The 14,474-nt window shown below is 44.7% G+C and overlaps 1 protein-coding gene across 7 annotated transcripts in view; it reads right to left on the minus strand.

Annotated features, from left to right (window-relative positions):
* The window catches only part of ATP10A (ATPase phospholipid transporting 10A (putative)), a 192,945-nt gene that overhangs the window by 93,653 nt on the left and 84,818 nt on the right, over positions 1 to 14,474 (minus strand). Inside the window, exon 1 of one of the 7 annotated variants that reach the window (XM_059180237.1) lies at positions 7,139 to 7,225. The exons of the other annotated variants lie outside the window; for them this stretch is intronic. The gene's annotated coding sequence lies outside the window, so the exon portion shown is untranslated. Of the gene's footprint in view, positions 1 to 7,138; positions 7,226 to 14,474 lie in introns of those variants that run through there. 7 annotated transcript variants of the gene reach the window in all.

Below are 14,474 nucleotides of genomic sequence, written 5' to 3' on the forward strand. Positions count from 1 at the left end.
TCCTCCTTCCCAGAACTCCAGACATTTCTCAACTCAACCCTTTATAAGCTCCCAGCTTCTCCATTATTTCTGTGGACTTATGGAGCTCAAGGCAGGCCTCCCACTTGAGACAGATCTGCTGTGTTTATGATTATGCTCCTTTGCACAGTGAGGTGAACCCTTTTCCCTAAAACTAGGCCCAAACAGACTGCTCCCACTCTCGTTCCAGAAGCCCTTGAGGACAGCAGCAGGAGCAGGAGAAGAGCTGGTGATAAGAATGGCCACCCCTACTGGTCATGCACCTGCCAGGAAAGAAAGATCTCTGACACTGTTCCCATTTTGTAGTTGTTGAGACTGAGGTCCAAATAAGTCATATGATTTCCAGGTCACAAGCTAGCAGCTGCAGGACCAAAGCCTGCTCTCCATGCAGTTCTATCACTAGCCCCCAACTTCAAGGGGGACCAAGCCTGCCCAAACTCCTTCTCAGACCGCCAACCCTAGCATCTTTCTTGTCAGGCCCTTGCAGTGCATTGTGCCCTCAGAAAATGGGGATTTCCTCTGATCCAGCAATGAGGGGTGAGAAGAGCTGGCAGCCACCACAGCAGGTTGGGAAGCTGAGAAAGCAGGAAGTTGCAGATCACTTCACGGGCCAAGAAGGCACAACTTTATTTCTTCTTCGCGTTAACTGGTGGGCACAGCATTTAGTTTTTTAACATTTAGAATTTCCCATTTCTGCTCACCTATACTATTAATGGGTTTTTCTTCTAGAAATTCTTGGAGGGAATGGGATGCACGGCATCCACAAACACCGAGGAGCCATATGGCCAGGCATCCTTCTCCTCCCTTAGCAAGCAACGGGCAGCGTAGGCTTGGTCCAACCCTTCCCGGCTGCTGCAGGCGACCTTCAGTGTGAGTTCCACTCACCGATGTTCCACTCAACCGATCGACTTACTTCGCCAGTGCCTCCTTGAGAGAAGGGATTTTTTTTGTTTTGTTTTAATTACGGTGCTTGGCACACATGTGCTTAATACATCTGTGAGCAATGTCTCACAGAAAGACTCTGTGAATGAGTCTTTCAGAACCTCCTCTGTCCTCATCTGCACAATCTGGATACAACCATCCTCTGAAGGACAAGGTCCCATCTGCAATGCTGTCTCCCTGCCTCTACTCTGGCTGCTCCTCGGGGCCCAAGCCAGATCTTTCTATCGCAGAACCCCAGAGCTCAGTGTCTGTGCTCAACGCCAAGAGCACCCATCATGCCTCAGCAAAGTCTCTTGGACGGAAGCCATGGACCAAACCCAAAGTCTAGAAAGGCACAGTCAGAATGCACCCTAGAAATCATCTAGTCAGGGTTCTGTCAACACTTCAAATGGCTGGAACTCTCTTATTGAACAAAATCTTAAGTGAAACCCATACACATGTGTGTCTGGCTGCTATATCTGTGTGCATTTATGTACGTATATATGTGTGTACACATATAGAGACCTATAGAAACACACATGTACACATGCATTTTGCCCTGACCTGTTTCTTGGCATCAGCAGTTTCTCTAGACGAAGCAGTTCTGCAACATAGCCCATTGCAGTCATATTTTTAGACAGTAATCCATTTGCTTTCTGTCTGTTCTGGACTAGAGAGCTTCTCTTCAGCTTTAACACAGTGCCAACAGCCCCTGCAGGCTTCTAAGCAGGAGAGTGCCCAGAAGAGCTCTTGGATCTGTGTGGATGACTCTGGCAGTTGCTGCAGAGAGTGGGGGGCAGACTGTGGTGAGAAACACCACATGGACACTACATGGCACCCCAGAGCAGGTGTGAGGAGGACCCAGGTCAGGCTGCTAGTGGGGGGTAGTGAAGGACAGATGCGAGCACCTCTGAAGGGTGCCTTCTATGAGGTGGAGCAAGCCAGGGGGCAGGAGGTGGGGCACCATGAGAATGGGCTCTGCAGCCAGGATACCTGGCAGTGACCCCTCCCCTGAGTAGCTGCAAGATTTTAGGCAAGGGGCCTACCGTCTTGGACCTGGGCTACTTTATTTATAAATTAGGGAAGTGACTATACTTGTCTTGGGAAAGTGGTACACAGCCCCGGGAGCCTGGAACACCCCAGTGTCGACCCATCCCACACCAAGGGAGCCAGAGTCTGGTGGGCCAGGCCCTCAGGGATGTCTAAAGCCCCCAAGAGGGTCCGATGCACCTACCACAGTGGGTTTAGATCAAACATACTAATAACATGCAAAGGGGTAAGTATTGGCAAATGTTAACTATGGATAGACCACAGGCGAGCTACCAGGCAGCTTTCAAAGATCTGAAGAACTCTCCTGTGGAGGGGAAATTATATGTCCTCCATGTGGTCCTAATGGGGGATCCTTTTAAAGTTCTATATTTGAGGCAAATCTGAAGGGCTCACCTGGACAAAGGGAACGGGCCTGCATGTGTCTGACTGAGGTGACACCTATGAGGGCAGGGCCAAGGAGGGCTGTCTTCCCAACGCCCCTCATCCCTTGAGTCTGATTCCTAGGCATTGCCCTGATAGCATCTAGAGGGCTGGGAACTGGTTGCCTGTACTCAGTGAGGCAGGGTCAGGATAGTGGTAACTCCAGCTGCTGGCCTGGGGTGGCTGGGAAACAACCAGACCATTACAGGATGATGTGAAAAGAGCAGCCAAAATAAAAGGAATGGTCAGGTCTGTGGGACCTCCTGAACTATGGCGTGGGTGGTAAACAGGAGAGCCCAGACCACCTGCTCCACAACAACCCAATACCATTAACTGCGGACTTTTTAGTGAAAAGTATAACGAGGGGGAAAAGGCTTCACCTGCTTAGAAGAAAAGCAAATGTTTCCTACTCCCATCATATCATGGCTGTGGAAAGAGAAGCACAAATTCTGAGCTGGCCAGGAAGCCCACCAGGGCCAGGTGTGGTGGTGCCAGCCACAGAGACTTGGACATTCACCTTGTCTGCCCCCAGGTCCAGGCCTTGTTTTCCCAAACTGACTCTCAGAACAGTGCTCTTTCTGTACTGTCCTGAAACTCCTTTTATAATGTCAAATGAATAGGTGAATAGGAAACACACAAGATGCACTGTCAATGGAAAAGACATCTTCCTTGAAGGAAACTCTAAAATCAAGATCCTGGTCAAAGAGTTGGTTAAACATCGGACTCCTGGTTTTGCCTCGGGGCATGATCTCAGGGTCATGGGATCAAGCCTTCAGCACAGAGTCGACTTGGGATTCTTTATCTCCCTCTTTCTGCCCCTCCCCCTACTCATGTGATCTCTCTCTCTCTCTCTCTCAAATAAATAAAAAAATCTTTAAAAAAGAAAAAAAAGACTTTAGTCAAGAGTTGAAAAGTTTGTCCCTCCCTATTTCTAAGACAAATTACTTAGGAGGGAGGGTTTGTGTCTTGATATGGTGTGAACTACACACACACATACATAAATGCATACATACACACACACACACACACACACACACACACACACACAAATACTTAAAAGAACTCTAACCAAATTTTTGAAATCTTCCTAATAGTACAGTTCTTATTCTTTTTGTTCCACTGTCATTCATGGAGTTTTTAATAACTAACATATATATATTAATGTTCAGGCTCTTGGCAGGCGGCAGCCAGCCAGAGAAAGCCATTCTGCCTCAGTCTTGGGCAACTGTACCACAGTCCCTCTGGTCTCTTTCCAGTTCCAGTAACCCACAGACAACCATAGTCTGGAAGATCAATAGCAGCCTAACACTGCATCACAATGCCTACCTCATTCACTTTACTTTGTCTCATTCCTCTCACAGGCCTTTGATCATCTCACACCATCACAAGAAGTGTGACTACAGTAAGATATGTTGAGAGAGAAACCACATTCACATAACTTTTATTACAGCATACTGTTATAATTGTTTTATCTTACTATTAGTTATTATAAATCTATTACTGTGCCTACTATGTAAATTAAACTTTATCACAGGTATGTATATATAGGAAAAAAACATCATATACCTAGCGTTCAGTACTATCTGTGGTTTTAGGCATCTACTGGGGGTCTTGGAATGCATCCCCCATGGATAAACTAGGGCTCAAGTTTCCAGCAAGAAATCCATCAAAAGAAGGCATTTTCCTCCTGGCAGTGGAAGACAAGGGATGTGGAATGCAACAGTGGGTTGATCTGAGGTAATCAGCATGCTAATGGTACCTGCAAAAATAGCACGGCTTTCCCCCTGACATGCCACTCTTATGGATGGAGTTGTGTCCTCTCCCCAGATTCCTATGTTAGAGTGCTAACTGCCGGCACCTCAGAACGTAGTAGAGACGGGGTCTTGAGGTAATTGAGGTAACTGAAGTAAAACATTAGGGTGGGTCCTAATCCAATCTCACTGGTGTCCTGAAAAGAAGAGATGAGGACACAGGCACAGAAGGAAGACCATGTGAGAACACAGGGAGAAGATGGCCATCTACAAACCAAACAGAGAAGCCTCTGAAGAGAGAAGCCCTGTGACACCTTGATCTGGGACATCCAGCCTCCAGAACTATGAGACAAGAAATTTTGGTTATTTAAGCTACTCGGTCTGTGGGACTTTGTTGTGGCACCTTTAGCAAATGAATACACGCACATTTAAAACATAATCTGCACAGAAACTGAGAATTATCCCCATTGAAGCCTTGAGTCATCGCTGCCTGAGATTTCAGGAGACCTCCCCATCCCAGAGCTTGATACTGACAGGTGGGCTGGTGTGTACACTCACTGACTCCTGCAGACAAACGCTGAAAGAGCGAGAACCACCAAGCAGCACTGGGCCCTAAGACCTCAGAGCTGGGGTTTGAGAGCTGGAGCATCACAAAGCTGATGCCAGGCCCTCCTCTCTTCCTGCTTCCAGCCCTGATATAACCTGCATTTCTTCCCCTTTCTTCAGGAGGACTCCTCATGGAGGCTAGGGAGAGCACAATGAGCACTCACTCTGGGGCAGCATGGCCAGCACCTGGCCCGTGCTATAGGGGGTGGGGGAAAGGGTCCTCAGGGCCTGTGGTTTCAGAGAACTGGTACACCCAGGCTTAACCACAGCAGCAAGGGGGTACCGGGTAAGTGCTACCAACATGCTGTCACCACAGGTGTGTGTGTCCTTACTGGAGGAGAGGCAGATCTTTCCTGTGATCTAAGTACAGCAGGAACTTAGTAATCCCATCCCATGCCCCCAGCATGGGCAGTCAGTGAGCACATGGTGGTGACCAACCACTGCCTTTAGGAAGTAGCTTTTCAAACTGACCTACCCATGCAGCTCCTCCAGTGTCACAAGTGCCCAAGTCCTAGTTTTGGGAGCATCCAAAGCTACTGTTAACTGCAAGCATTATTAAAATTTTGATTTGCAGAAATCAAAATTTCTACTGGGGGGTTTGGAATGCATTCCCCATGGATGTGTTCCAAGAAAATTAGAAGAAGCAGTGTCATAGGAAGACTCAGAAGAGGGCCTGACACACAGTGGGTACTGAATGAGTATGAACTGGGACCATTATTCAGGATAGGGGTGGGGGCGGAAAGTCTCATTATTCTTACCACAAGGGTTACAAGCTTTCTGAACACTGACACAGAGCTCCCACCAATTTCAGGTTCTAGGTGGCACTAGCTCCTGGATCTTTTGTCAACAAGAGATTTACAAGCAGTTTGTCAGAAAGACCCCAGTCTCTCAAGGATGCATGAGGTGCAGAAACACTCCAAACAGGCAGGAGCAAGCTACTATCCAAGTGTCCCCAAGCCTTTGGACTTTAATGTTTGAGATGAACAGTCCAGTCCCAGCAACTGAATCCGGCCTTACATGCACCACCTTTCTCTGCCCACTGTTAGCTTCAAAAGGCCAACACTCAGAATACCAAAGATGTATTTCCATGGCCAACACCAGCTCTGCTGGGCCAAGGCGGAGACGTCAACCTTACAAGTCTGTCCTGAACAAAATTTCCTGCCTGATGGTCAAGGCTCCAGAACTCCTGATAAAGGGCGGATAAGCAAACCAACTATTTGAAGTCACATCCAAAACAAACCCAAATCCATATGCTTTGAAGTTGGTCTTTTTTAACCAACAAAACAAAACGGCTCCTTTTTGGACTACAGCAGGTATTACTGCAAAAAGTGAGCCATTACAGGTGAGTGAGAACTATGTTTTTTCCCTCTCACTCAAAGACAGAAGAACCACAGGTAGACATTTTTGTTTGGGTAAGCTGTGTGCACATATGTGTGTGTGCACGTGTGCACTTGTGTGTTTTATGGAAAAAAATGATTTTAAGCTTTGGCGCAATTCTTAACTTATAAAACCCCATCCAGATATACCTAAATGCTTGCTCTCTGGAACTGGAGGGGAAGATTTCTGTCACTGGCAATGACATGCTTTTTATAATGGGAGGTGAGCATATGGCCTTCTGACAGATACACTACTGAAAAACAACCTCAGGGAAAACCAACAAACTAAAAAAGCTTGCTTTAGGTCTGATCTCAGCTTTGTTAAAATTCTCATTGGGGTCTGTTAGGTCACATCATTGGGTACCTTTCACAACATGGATATTCATTAGCAACTTTAAAAAAGCCCTGAGTTTATTTCATTATAGTTGAAACCCAATTTAGATGTTAGAAAATACAGTTTCATCTACACACAAGTAGGTAATTATATCTTCTGAAGTAAAGTTCTTGCTTAAAACAGGATTCTTATAAGCTGTGGTTTATGTTAATATCATCATGAGGGTACAAATGTGTGTACTGATATTTCTGTGTATACATATGCATATATGGTATGTCTCACTACGAAGAGGAGAAATCCTAAGAAGCACTAATATCAAAATGAGAACCAAAGTGCTGCCTTTCACTGGAGGAACACATGCAAATTGAAAGCATTACATAACTTCCCCAGTAATTCTTGGTGAAATGGGAAAATAGACTCTGACAAATTCAGAAACATAATTAGAATAACTCAAAGAAATAAAATGCTGTGGCAGTCAGGGTGTGGTGACTGGTTTCATGTTGTGGAAACAGATTTTCCTCTCACTGGAGGCTCTACTCACAAAACAAGTGGAAGAGATATGACACCAAGTATAGGGAACTCCTCAAGGGGCAAAGTGTTTCCCAGTCCACAAGTGAAGACTGGACTGTCCCAACACCACCCCTCCCACACCTAATACACACAGTGCTCTGTAGGTGCTCTAACAATTCCAGGCTGACAATTCCAGATTCTCCAGGAATGTTGCTTTTACCGGTCAATGTGCTTCTAGAACATCATGTGGGCTACCAGGAAAGAACATGTATCCTCTCCTAGAAGATAACAGGAAGTGATAAGTCAAGCCCTTTTATTTCGTTTTGCTTTCTTCTTTGGAACATACACGGCCATACCTGCACACACATACACGTCTTGCACACTTGCACACACTCATAAGTGTGCGTGCACGAACACACTCATCCATTTGTATGCTCACGTGTATACACACATGTGTACAAACACACTCACATGTGCACACACACATGCTCACACACTTGCATTTAAACATATATATCCATACCCACTTACAGAGTATCAGTTGGGCAGATCTCACATTGTCAGCCCTTCCCACTAGTAAAGGAATTTCTAGCTCAGAAACACACACACACAACTCAAACTCTTTGCAATTCAGCTACATTTAGGAAGGTTGGAATTTGATTAAATTCCTTCTTTTTTTACAGTGAAAATATAATCAAAGAGAAAGACAGCATTTCAAATCACATACCACATAAATAGAACAAAACCTATTAATGCTTTGGTTGTCTTTTTCCTGGAATAAAAAATGTGGGGTGTCTGGGTGGCTCAGTGGGTTAAGCCTCTGCCTTCAGCTCAGGTCATGATCTCAGGGTCCTGGGATTGAGCCCTGCATTGGGCTCTCTGCTGGGCAGGGAGCCTGCTTCCCCCTCTCTCTCTGCCTGCCTCTCTGCCTAATTGTGATCTCTGTGTTAAATAAATAAATAAAATCTTTTTTTTTTTTTTTATTAAAGATTTTTATTTATTTGTCAGAGAGAGAGCGAGTGAGAGTGAGCACAGGCAGACAGAGTGGCTGGCAGAGTCAGAGGGAGAAGCAGGCTCCCCGCAGAGCAAGGAGCCCGATGCGGGACTCGATCCCAGGACGCTGGGATCATAATCTGAGCCGAAGGCAGCCGCTTAACCAACCGAGCCACCCAGGTGTCCCAATAAATAAAATCTTTAAAAAAAAAAAATGCCCACTTCCTATGACACGAAAACATGAAATTAAACATATACAGAGAATGTTCAAGTTTCCATATGTAGTAAGATATTTTTGGATTAATATATCAGGTTAGCCTAGTATTATCAACTTCATGGCATTTAACTGTCCTCATTAAGATCACAGTGCTTTACTCTCTACATGCACTGATATGCTAGACCACAGGTTCAAGGCAAAGAATCTGCAGCAAAGTCATGAAGATTAGAAACAAATAAAAATCTTATATAACCAAATTTATATTTCCCATTAAGAAAACAGTTGATATTATAAAACATGGTATATCTCAGATAATTATATTACCAACCTAACCAAATGGCTTTGAATATCCACAGAATTGAAACTTTAGTCTAAATACAATTGTGTTTTCAAAGTAATTTTCTTCCTTAAAAGCTTTCCTGTTACATATTGCATATCCTTCAACTGAAGTATCTGATTGTTAAGTTCACGAATGAAAATGTCCTACATTATAAACTATGAGCTTAGTGTATGTAAAAGAAAACCATGAATCTTTTCATAAAGGCTTGATATTGACCTTTCCAATTAACAAGTCCAGCTAGCTTTGTCTTCCACTTAGATGATTCCTCTTTCATTCCACAGCAGAGCATGTAACTAATTTAGTTAAAGACTAACAACCTGAAAATCTCCAGGAAAAAAACAGCTTTGGTGTGAGATTTTGCAAACAGTCCTTTTTCTAAACCTCTAGTCTTCCTGTGGTAGAGAAAATTTTGAGAGCATGTATAGGTAGAAACAACAAACAACATAAAAATTTTGTTTCCTACATAAATAGAATGTAAGGTGATAAAGCTCCCTGAATTCTGTCAGGTAATTCAGGGGTGGCCTAACTCTCCCTTATAAAGGAAACTGTGCTTTGTCACTGCCTAAGAGTGCCTGGCACCCAAGAATGTTCCTGGGAATTTAGTAAAAATTTATGTGCAAAATGGAGGTAAAGCCACATCACTGTCTTAGAATCTGTGCAAGTCTAGACCATTAGGTACATCTTTTAGACTCGTGCTTCACAGACTCCCCCAGCCTAGGAAAGTTTCCATACTAGTTTCATCCGTTTTGCTCATGGGGAGCACGTAGCAGGCCACACATGTACACGCCTGTGCACACACCCCCCCACACACCTGAGAAGAGCTAGCTACTCCAGGCTTGTGATTTTAGCTCTTCCTGAAAACCTCATCATCGCTGCTCTAAACAGCCTGAAGCAGATGGCCCTGTGGGTGTAGCCAGGGTTGTGGGTAATAATCCCACAGGTCTACCCAAGAGATAAACTGGAAGAACATTTTTTTCTCAGTAAATTAACCAACATAGAAATCAGTCCCTGAAGGTTCCTCCCTGATACTAACGGCTTGTTCAGCAGCAAGATCTCAGGTCTGGACTCTCCCACTGTCTTCAGGGAGGCCTGTCCTGCTCTGCCCAGTTCCCATCTGAAATTCCAACACCCACCTGACATTTCACATCCCTCTTCCTGCTTTATCATTTACTCCTCAGTGCATATCATTATTTGCAAAGATCACATAAACATTGACAGGAAAGATGCTTGCCTCTTTTGATCAACAGATTGCCTAGAAGCATCCATTTGAAGCATTTGAAGCACAGTATGTGCTTAATAATGAAAAATCACAAAAACGAGTCTCTAAGTATATTTTTATATAAAATTATCAGCCTAAGGAACTCCCATTTTTGCAGAAATCACTGTGCAGATGTTACAGACAAACTAGATGCTTCTATCTGTGTAAAGGCTAATTGCATGCAGACTCATGGGCAGGGCTGTGGGTCAGAATGAGTGTCTGTATATGTGTGTGAGTGTGAGAAAGAGAAATAGAGAGAGAAGCAACAGCAAATGCCCAGTGCAAAAGGGAAGGACTGGATGCTGGAGAATCCCCCCATCCATGCCAACTCAGAAGGTGACAGAACCCAAGACTGCCTCCAGCTCTACCCTGATTCAGGAAGCCACAGCAGGCGGTGCCTTGCGAGAACCTCCTGTCTTCACATTTTCTGTTTTTGGTCTATAAAAGGGTGTGATAATCATTACCTCATGAGATTTATATTTTAAAATATGTGAAGTTGTTTTTAAAATGTCTGTGCTACTACAAATGTGAGAAGCATGATGAGGTCTGACACCAAGGGAGCCTGAACAAATTTGCGTTGTTATCCCAAGAGCTTCGTGTGAAACACTGGGGTTCTCTATGACTTCTGGGATAATGCCAATTTGGCTCCCACTTGAAAACTGTATGTTTATTTTGCATTTCCATGATCTCTTGTTTCTTTTGCCTGAGGCCAGATTGCTAGGTGGTTCAAGGTCCTGGGGTCATTGTCCAGTGTCTGAGGGCTGTATCCTCAGATTCAAGGGTCTGGGCCAGCTGTGCATGCTGCCTTCCTGCTTCTAGTCCATGAATCCTGGGCAATTTCTGCACTGGGAGTCTGCTGGTAAACAAGCCTGAGTCCTTTAGGTATTAGCCCCATTGCCTTAAATCGTTAGACCCTGCAGCACATGAACTGAGTCCCTCTTTTCTTTTTTTTTGTTTTTTTTTGCTCATGGACCAATCTAAGTTACTTATTTAAACCATCTCCTTCCATAAGCAAAGAGTATACTTTTCTGGTCTATGTGCAGAGTCATGGTCCAACCCAGTTCTGTGGTCCCCCTTATTCATCTTCATAGCCGATGAGAAGCAGACTCGCCTGAGAGTTATGAAACAAAGTATGATCATCGTTTACCCAGGGAAAGGGCTTGGACCTGATGTGGAGATGGAGTAGGTGACACACTGAGGTCTCTTGTTCTTTCTGTGATTTGACTTCAGGAAGACAGCATGCTCATACCCTTGCCAGGGAGTACTACAAAGTAGGTGAAGGTCTTCCACGTGCCAGCTGAGCCATCTGCACCCTGGGTGCCACATGGACTGCCCCAGCTGTGCCCTGGACTGGGAAGCCTGGGACTGAGCCCCTACTGCCACTTTGGACCTGAACAGCCTCCGTGCCGCCCACTTTTCCCTTTCTTAGCATCCTTCCCTAAGCAAACAAGCCCTTCAGTAAAGGCTTTCAGAAACAGAGATACTTTTTTTGCCTTGTCAGTAGAGGGCGCTGGAGGGATGCTGCAGGAGAAAGGGCTGGCCTTCAGGTGGAAGGGTGTGTGGATTTGTTCTTCACTTCCCCGCACCCCCTCCAGGGGTCTCCAAGGCAAGGAACTTGTGGTATGTTTATATGTCCAGGACTAGATCTGCCAAATCCTTTTTCAGCTTTCAGCTCAAGGTAACCAGAGACCCCAAGGGTATGGACCCTGACCCCAAGGGGGGCTACATCTCCTTGCACCCTCTCCTGGTCCCTTTGCATGTACAGATCTGGGCTCTACAGGCTGGTTGTCTAAAGAGCCACCACTCAGCCTTTGTCCACTGTAGCAGCTGGAACCACAAGAAGAAGGCAGCATTCTGCCCCGCTAGTGCCTAGTGGCCAGCAGCTGCCCCTGGCACTTTCCAAGTTTCCTGGCTCAGCACTTTTCTGTGGATGGCTGACTTCTGGCTGGCACAGCCCCTCAGAAGCTTTTCTACCATCATGTGAGTAATGGCTGTGCTCCCAGCAATGAAAACAAGACTCAACCTGGGGTGTCTCTTCCCTGGGTAGTATCTAGGTAGGCCCCAGGGCCAGTGACTGCTCTATCAGCGAGGTCTGCTTTCCTGCAAGTCTTCGTTCTCACTTCATAACCCCCACTGGAATTCTTTCCATCAAACTTGCCCTGACTGAATCCTGTGCAATTTCTGCTTCCTCACCAGACCTTAATGTGTACAAAGTCCCTGTCACATTTCTTCACCCCGGTTTTGCAAATTGCTTCTAATTTAGGTTTTCCTAGGGTCCACCACTTACAACTGACTACTCATCAAAATGGCAGCATAGCGCTTTGTATTTGACAGGACCCAGTTCCTCACGTGTCTGAGATACACTAGCTGACTCCATTCTATGAAAACCCACTTAAATACCAAGAACTAGAATGTTCTTGGCATTGTAATGCTGTAGTCAGAACTCTGGTTTTCCAGCTGTCAGGCTTTTAATTTTTTTTTAATTTTTAAACATTTTAAATTTTTATTTTATATTAACTAATTAATTTAAATTCTACCACAATTGACATAGTGTGCAATACTAGTTCTCCAAATGTCAGGCTTTTAAACGCCATAAATTTCCTATCTTTATTCTGTGTGGGGTGGTTCTTACATTTCAGAATAATAACGTCTGAATGGGAGTTCAGCTACCAGAAAAATATTTTCAGACATTTAGAGAAAATGGAAAAGAAAAGAAAAAAGTGGAAAAAAAAATTCCACTAATAGAGACAATATGCATGCTTACTGAAGAATGTGGGTGCTGATAAAGAAACTTTTATTTCAAATCAGAATTCCTTTGGTTGTTAATTTTGGCTATTTAGACTAAATTATGGATCAGCTCCATTTATTTCCTCAGGCATTAATGGGGCACGAAGGAGGGTGATATAGGATGTGTCTGCCTGTAGCCATCCTTAAATAAACATCCAACTTACAAACAGCTCTCTTAGATAAAGCACTACTGAGCTATGAAAAGTTCCAGTTGTTGTTTGGGGAAAAAGTAGGTGGAGGAGGTTTTTAGCTATTACTGGGTTTAGCAACTGAATAAAATTAGATGATGTGAAACATGAAAGTAACTCTTGAGTAACTTAGGAGCTAGGTGCTACACCTAAGCGTTCTCCATTCCACCACACCAAACATGTACACTCTGCTCTCCAGTTTTCAAATTTTCACCCACTAAAGATACATAAGTATTCATGCATGTTACAATCATCTTCCAAGCACCCTGCCCACTCTACCAGGAGGGTAACATTCTAGCCTGGGTAGCCACTGCCTCTTTATAACCCAGTGTGTGCTCAGATGACAAGAAATGAGCCCGCAGTGCAGCTGCCATACTGATTTCAGGCTTAATTCACACACTGATCTGTACCTGGAATTCTGGGCTCTAGTCCAGGAGACTGAGCAGGCCTGGTCGAGAAAGCCTCGAAGTAAGACCATCATTAGGAGAACGGGGCGGGGGGGGGGCTGGGCAGTAGAAGGTGAGCCCCCATTTATTGCCAAACCTTGGAGCACAATCAATGCAGAAGTTAGAAACCTCCAGCACTGGGCCTCAACGGGGCCCTAAATTCCACCAGTGATCTTGATCTGGAATGATGACAGCACCCCATTTTTAAAAATTGCTATTTTTAATATTTATGTCAGCTCCATGTCATTCCAAGAAAGATTTGAGGCAGCTCACAAAAAACCACTTCGCACAAAAGAAGGCTTGGAAAAGGAAAAAAGTAAATGAGTAGTGGCTACAGTTAACAATACTGCACTGTATATTTGGAAGTTGCTAAGTGAGTAAATCTTGAAAATTCTCATCACAAAAAAAGAAAATTATAGCTGTGTGTGCTGTTGGATGTTAACTAGACTTAGTGTGGTGATCATTTCGCAATATAAACAAATACTGAATCTTTATGTTGTACACCTGAAACTAATATAATACTGTATATCCATTATATCTCAACTTCTTAAAAAGAGTGAGAGAGGAACTTGTGGTGGAAATAAGTGGGAGCAGATGCTGGTAATGACGTCCCAGTGCACTGTAGGTTGGAGGGATGTCAGGCTCAGAAGTCCCTATCAGCTGAAGCAAGGTCGGGAGCTTCAGCCTGTGGAATTCTGTCTACAAGTGTGTAGAGGCATCTTTGGTTGTCACAATGAACAAGGGGGATTACGTGTTCACTCATGAGTGGGAGGCAAGGATGCCAGCCCCAAAAGGATCCTGTCTAATAAATATCTCACCCAAATACTGACAGTGCCCATGATGAGATCCATAAGCGTCAAACAAGCCAACCTTTCCAAAGAAGCCTGTCCGGTCTTGAGTCCGGAGCTGCTGCTTCTATGGGAGCTCATGGAGAGATCGCAGTGACAAAGGAAGAAAATCTCCAATGTATGACATTGATTGACACATATGTGACAGAGGAAGAGACTCCCCAGTGGCATCCTTTCTGAAATGCAGGAGCTCATTTCCTTGGGCACTTCTTAAATCCCCTTCAGTACAGACCAACTGCAAGACTCCCAGGCATGACTGAAACAGGCAGCCTACGACAGAGGTGGTGTTAGGAGAATAGGGCTTAGGCTAGCCCAGCTCCCCTCCAGACACTTCCTGATCTCTGACAACTCATGCTACTTTCATTACACCTAGATTTGGACCCCTGCATCCTTTATACAGAACTGCAGGAA

This window comes from Mustela lutreola, chromosome 7 (genome assembly GCF_030435805.1).
Source record: "Mustela lutreola isolate mMusLut2 chromosome 7, mMusLut2.pri, whole genome shotgun sequence".
Classification (NCBI taxonomy): Eukaryota; Metazoa; Chordata; class Mammalia; order Carnivora; family Mustelidae; genus Mustela; species Mustela lutreola.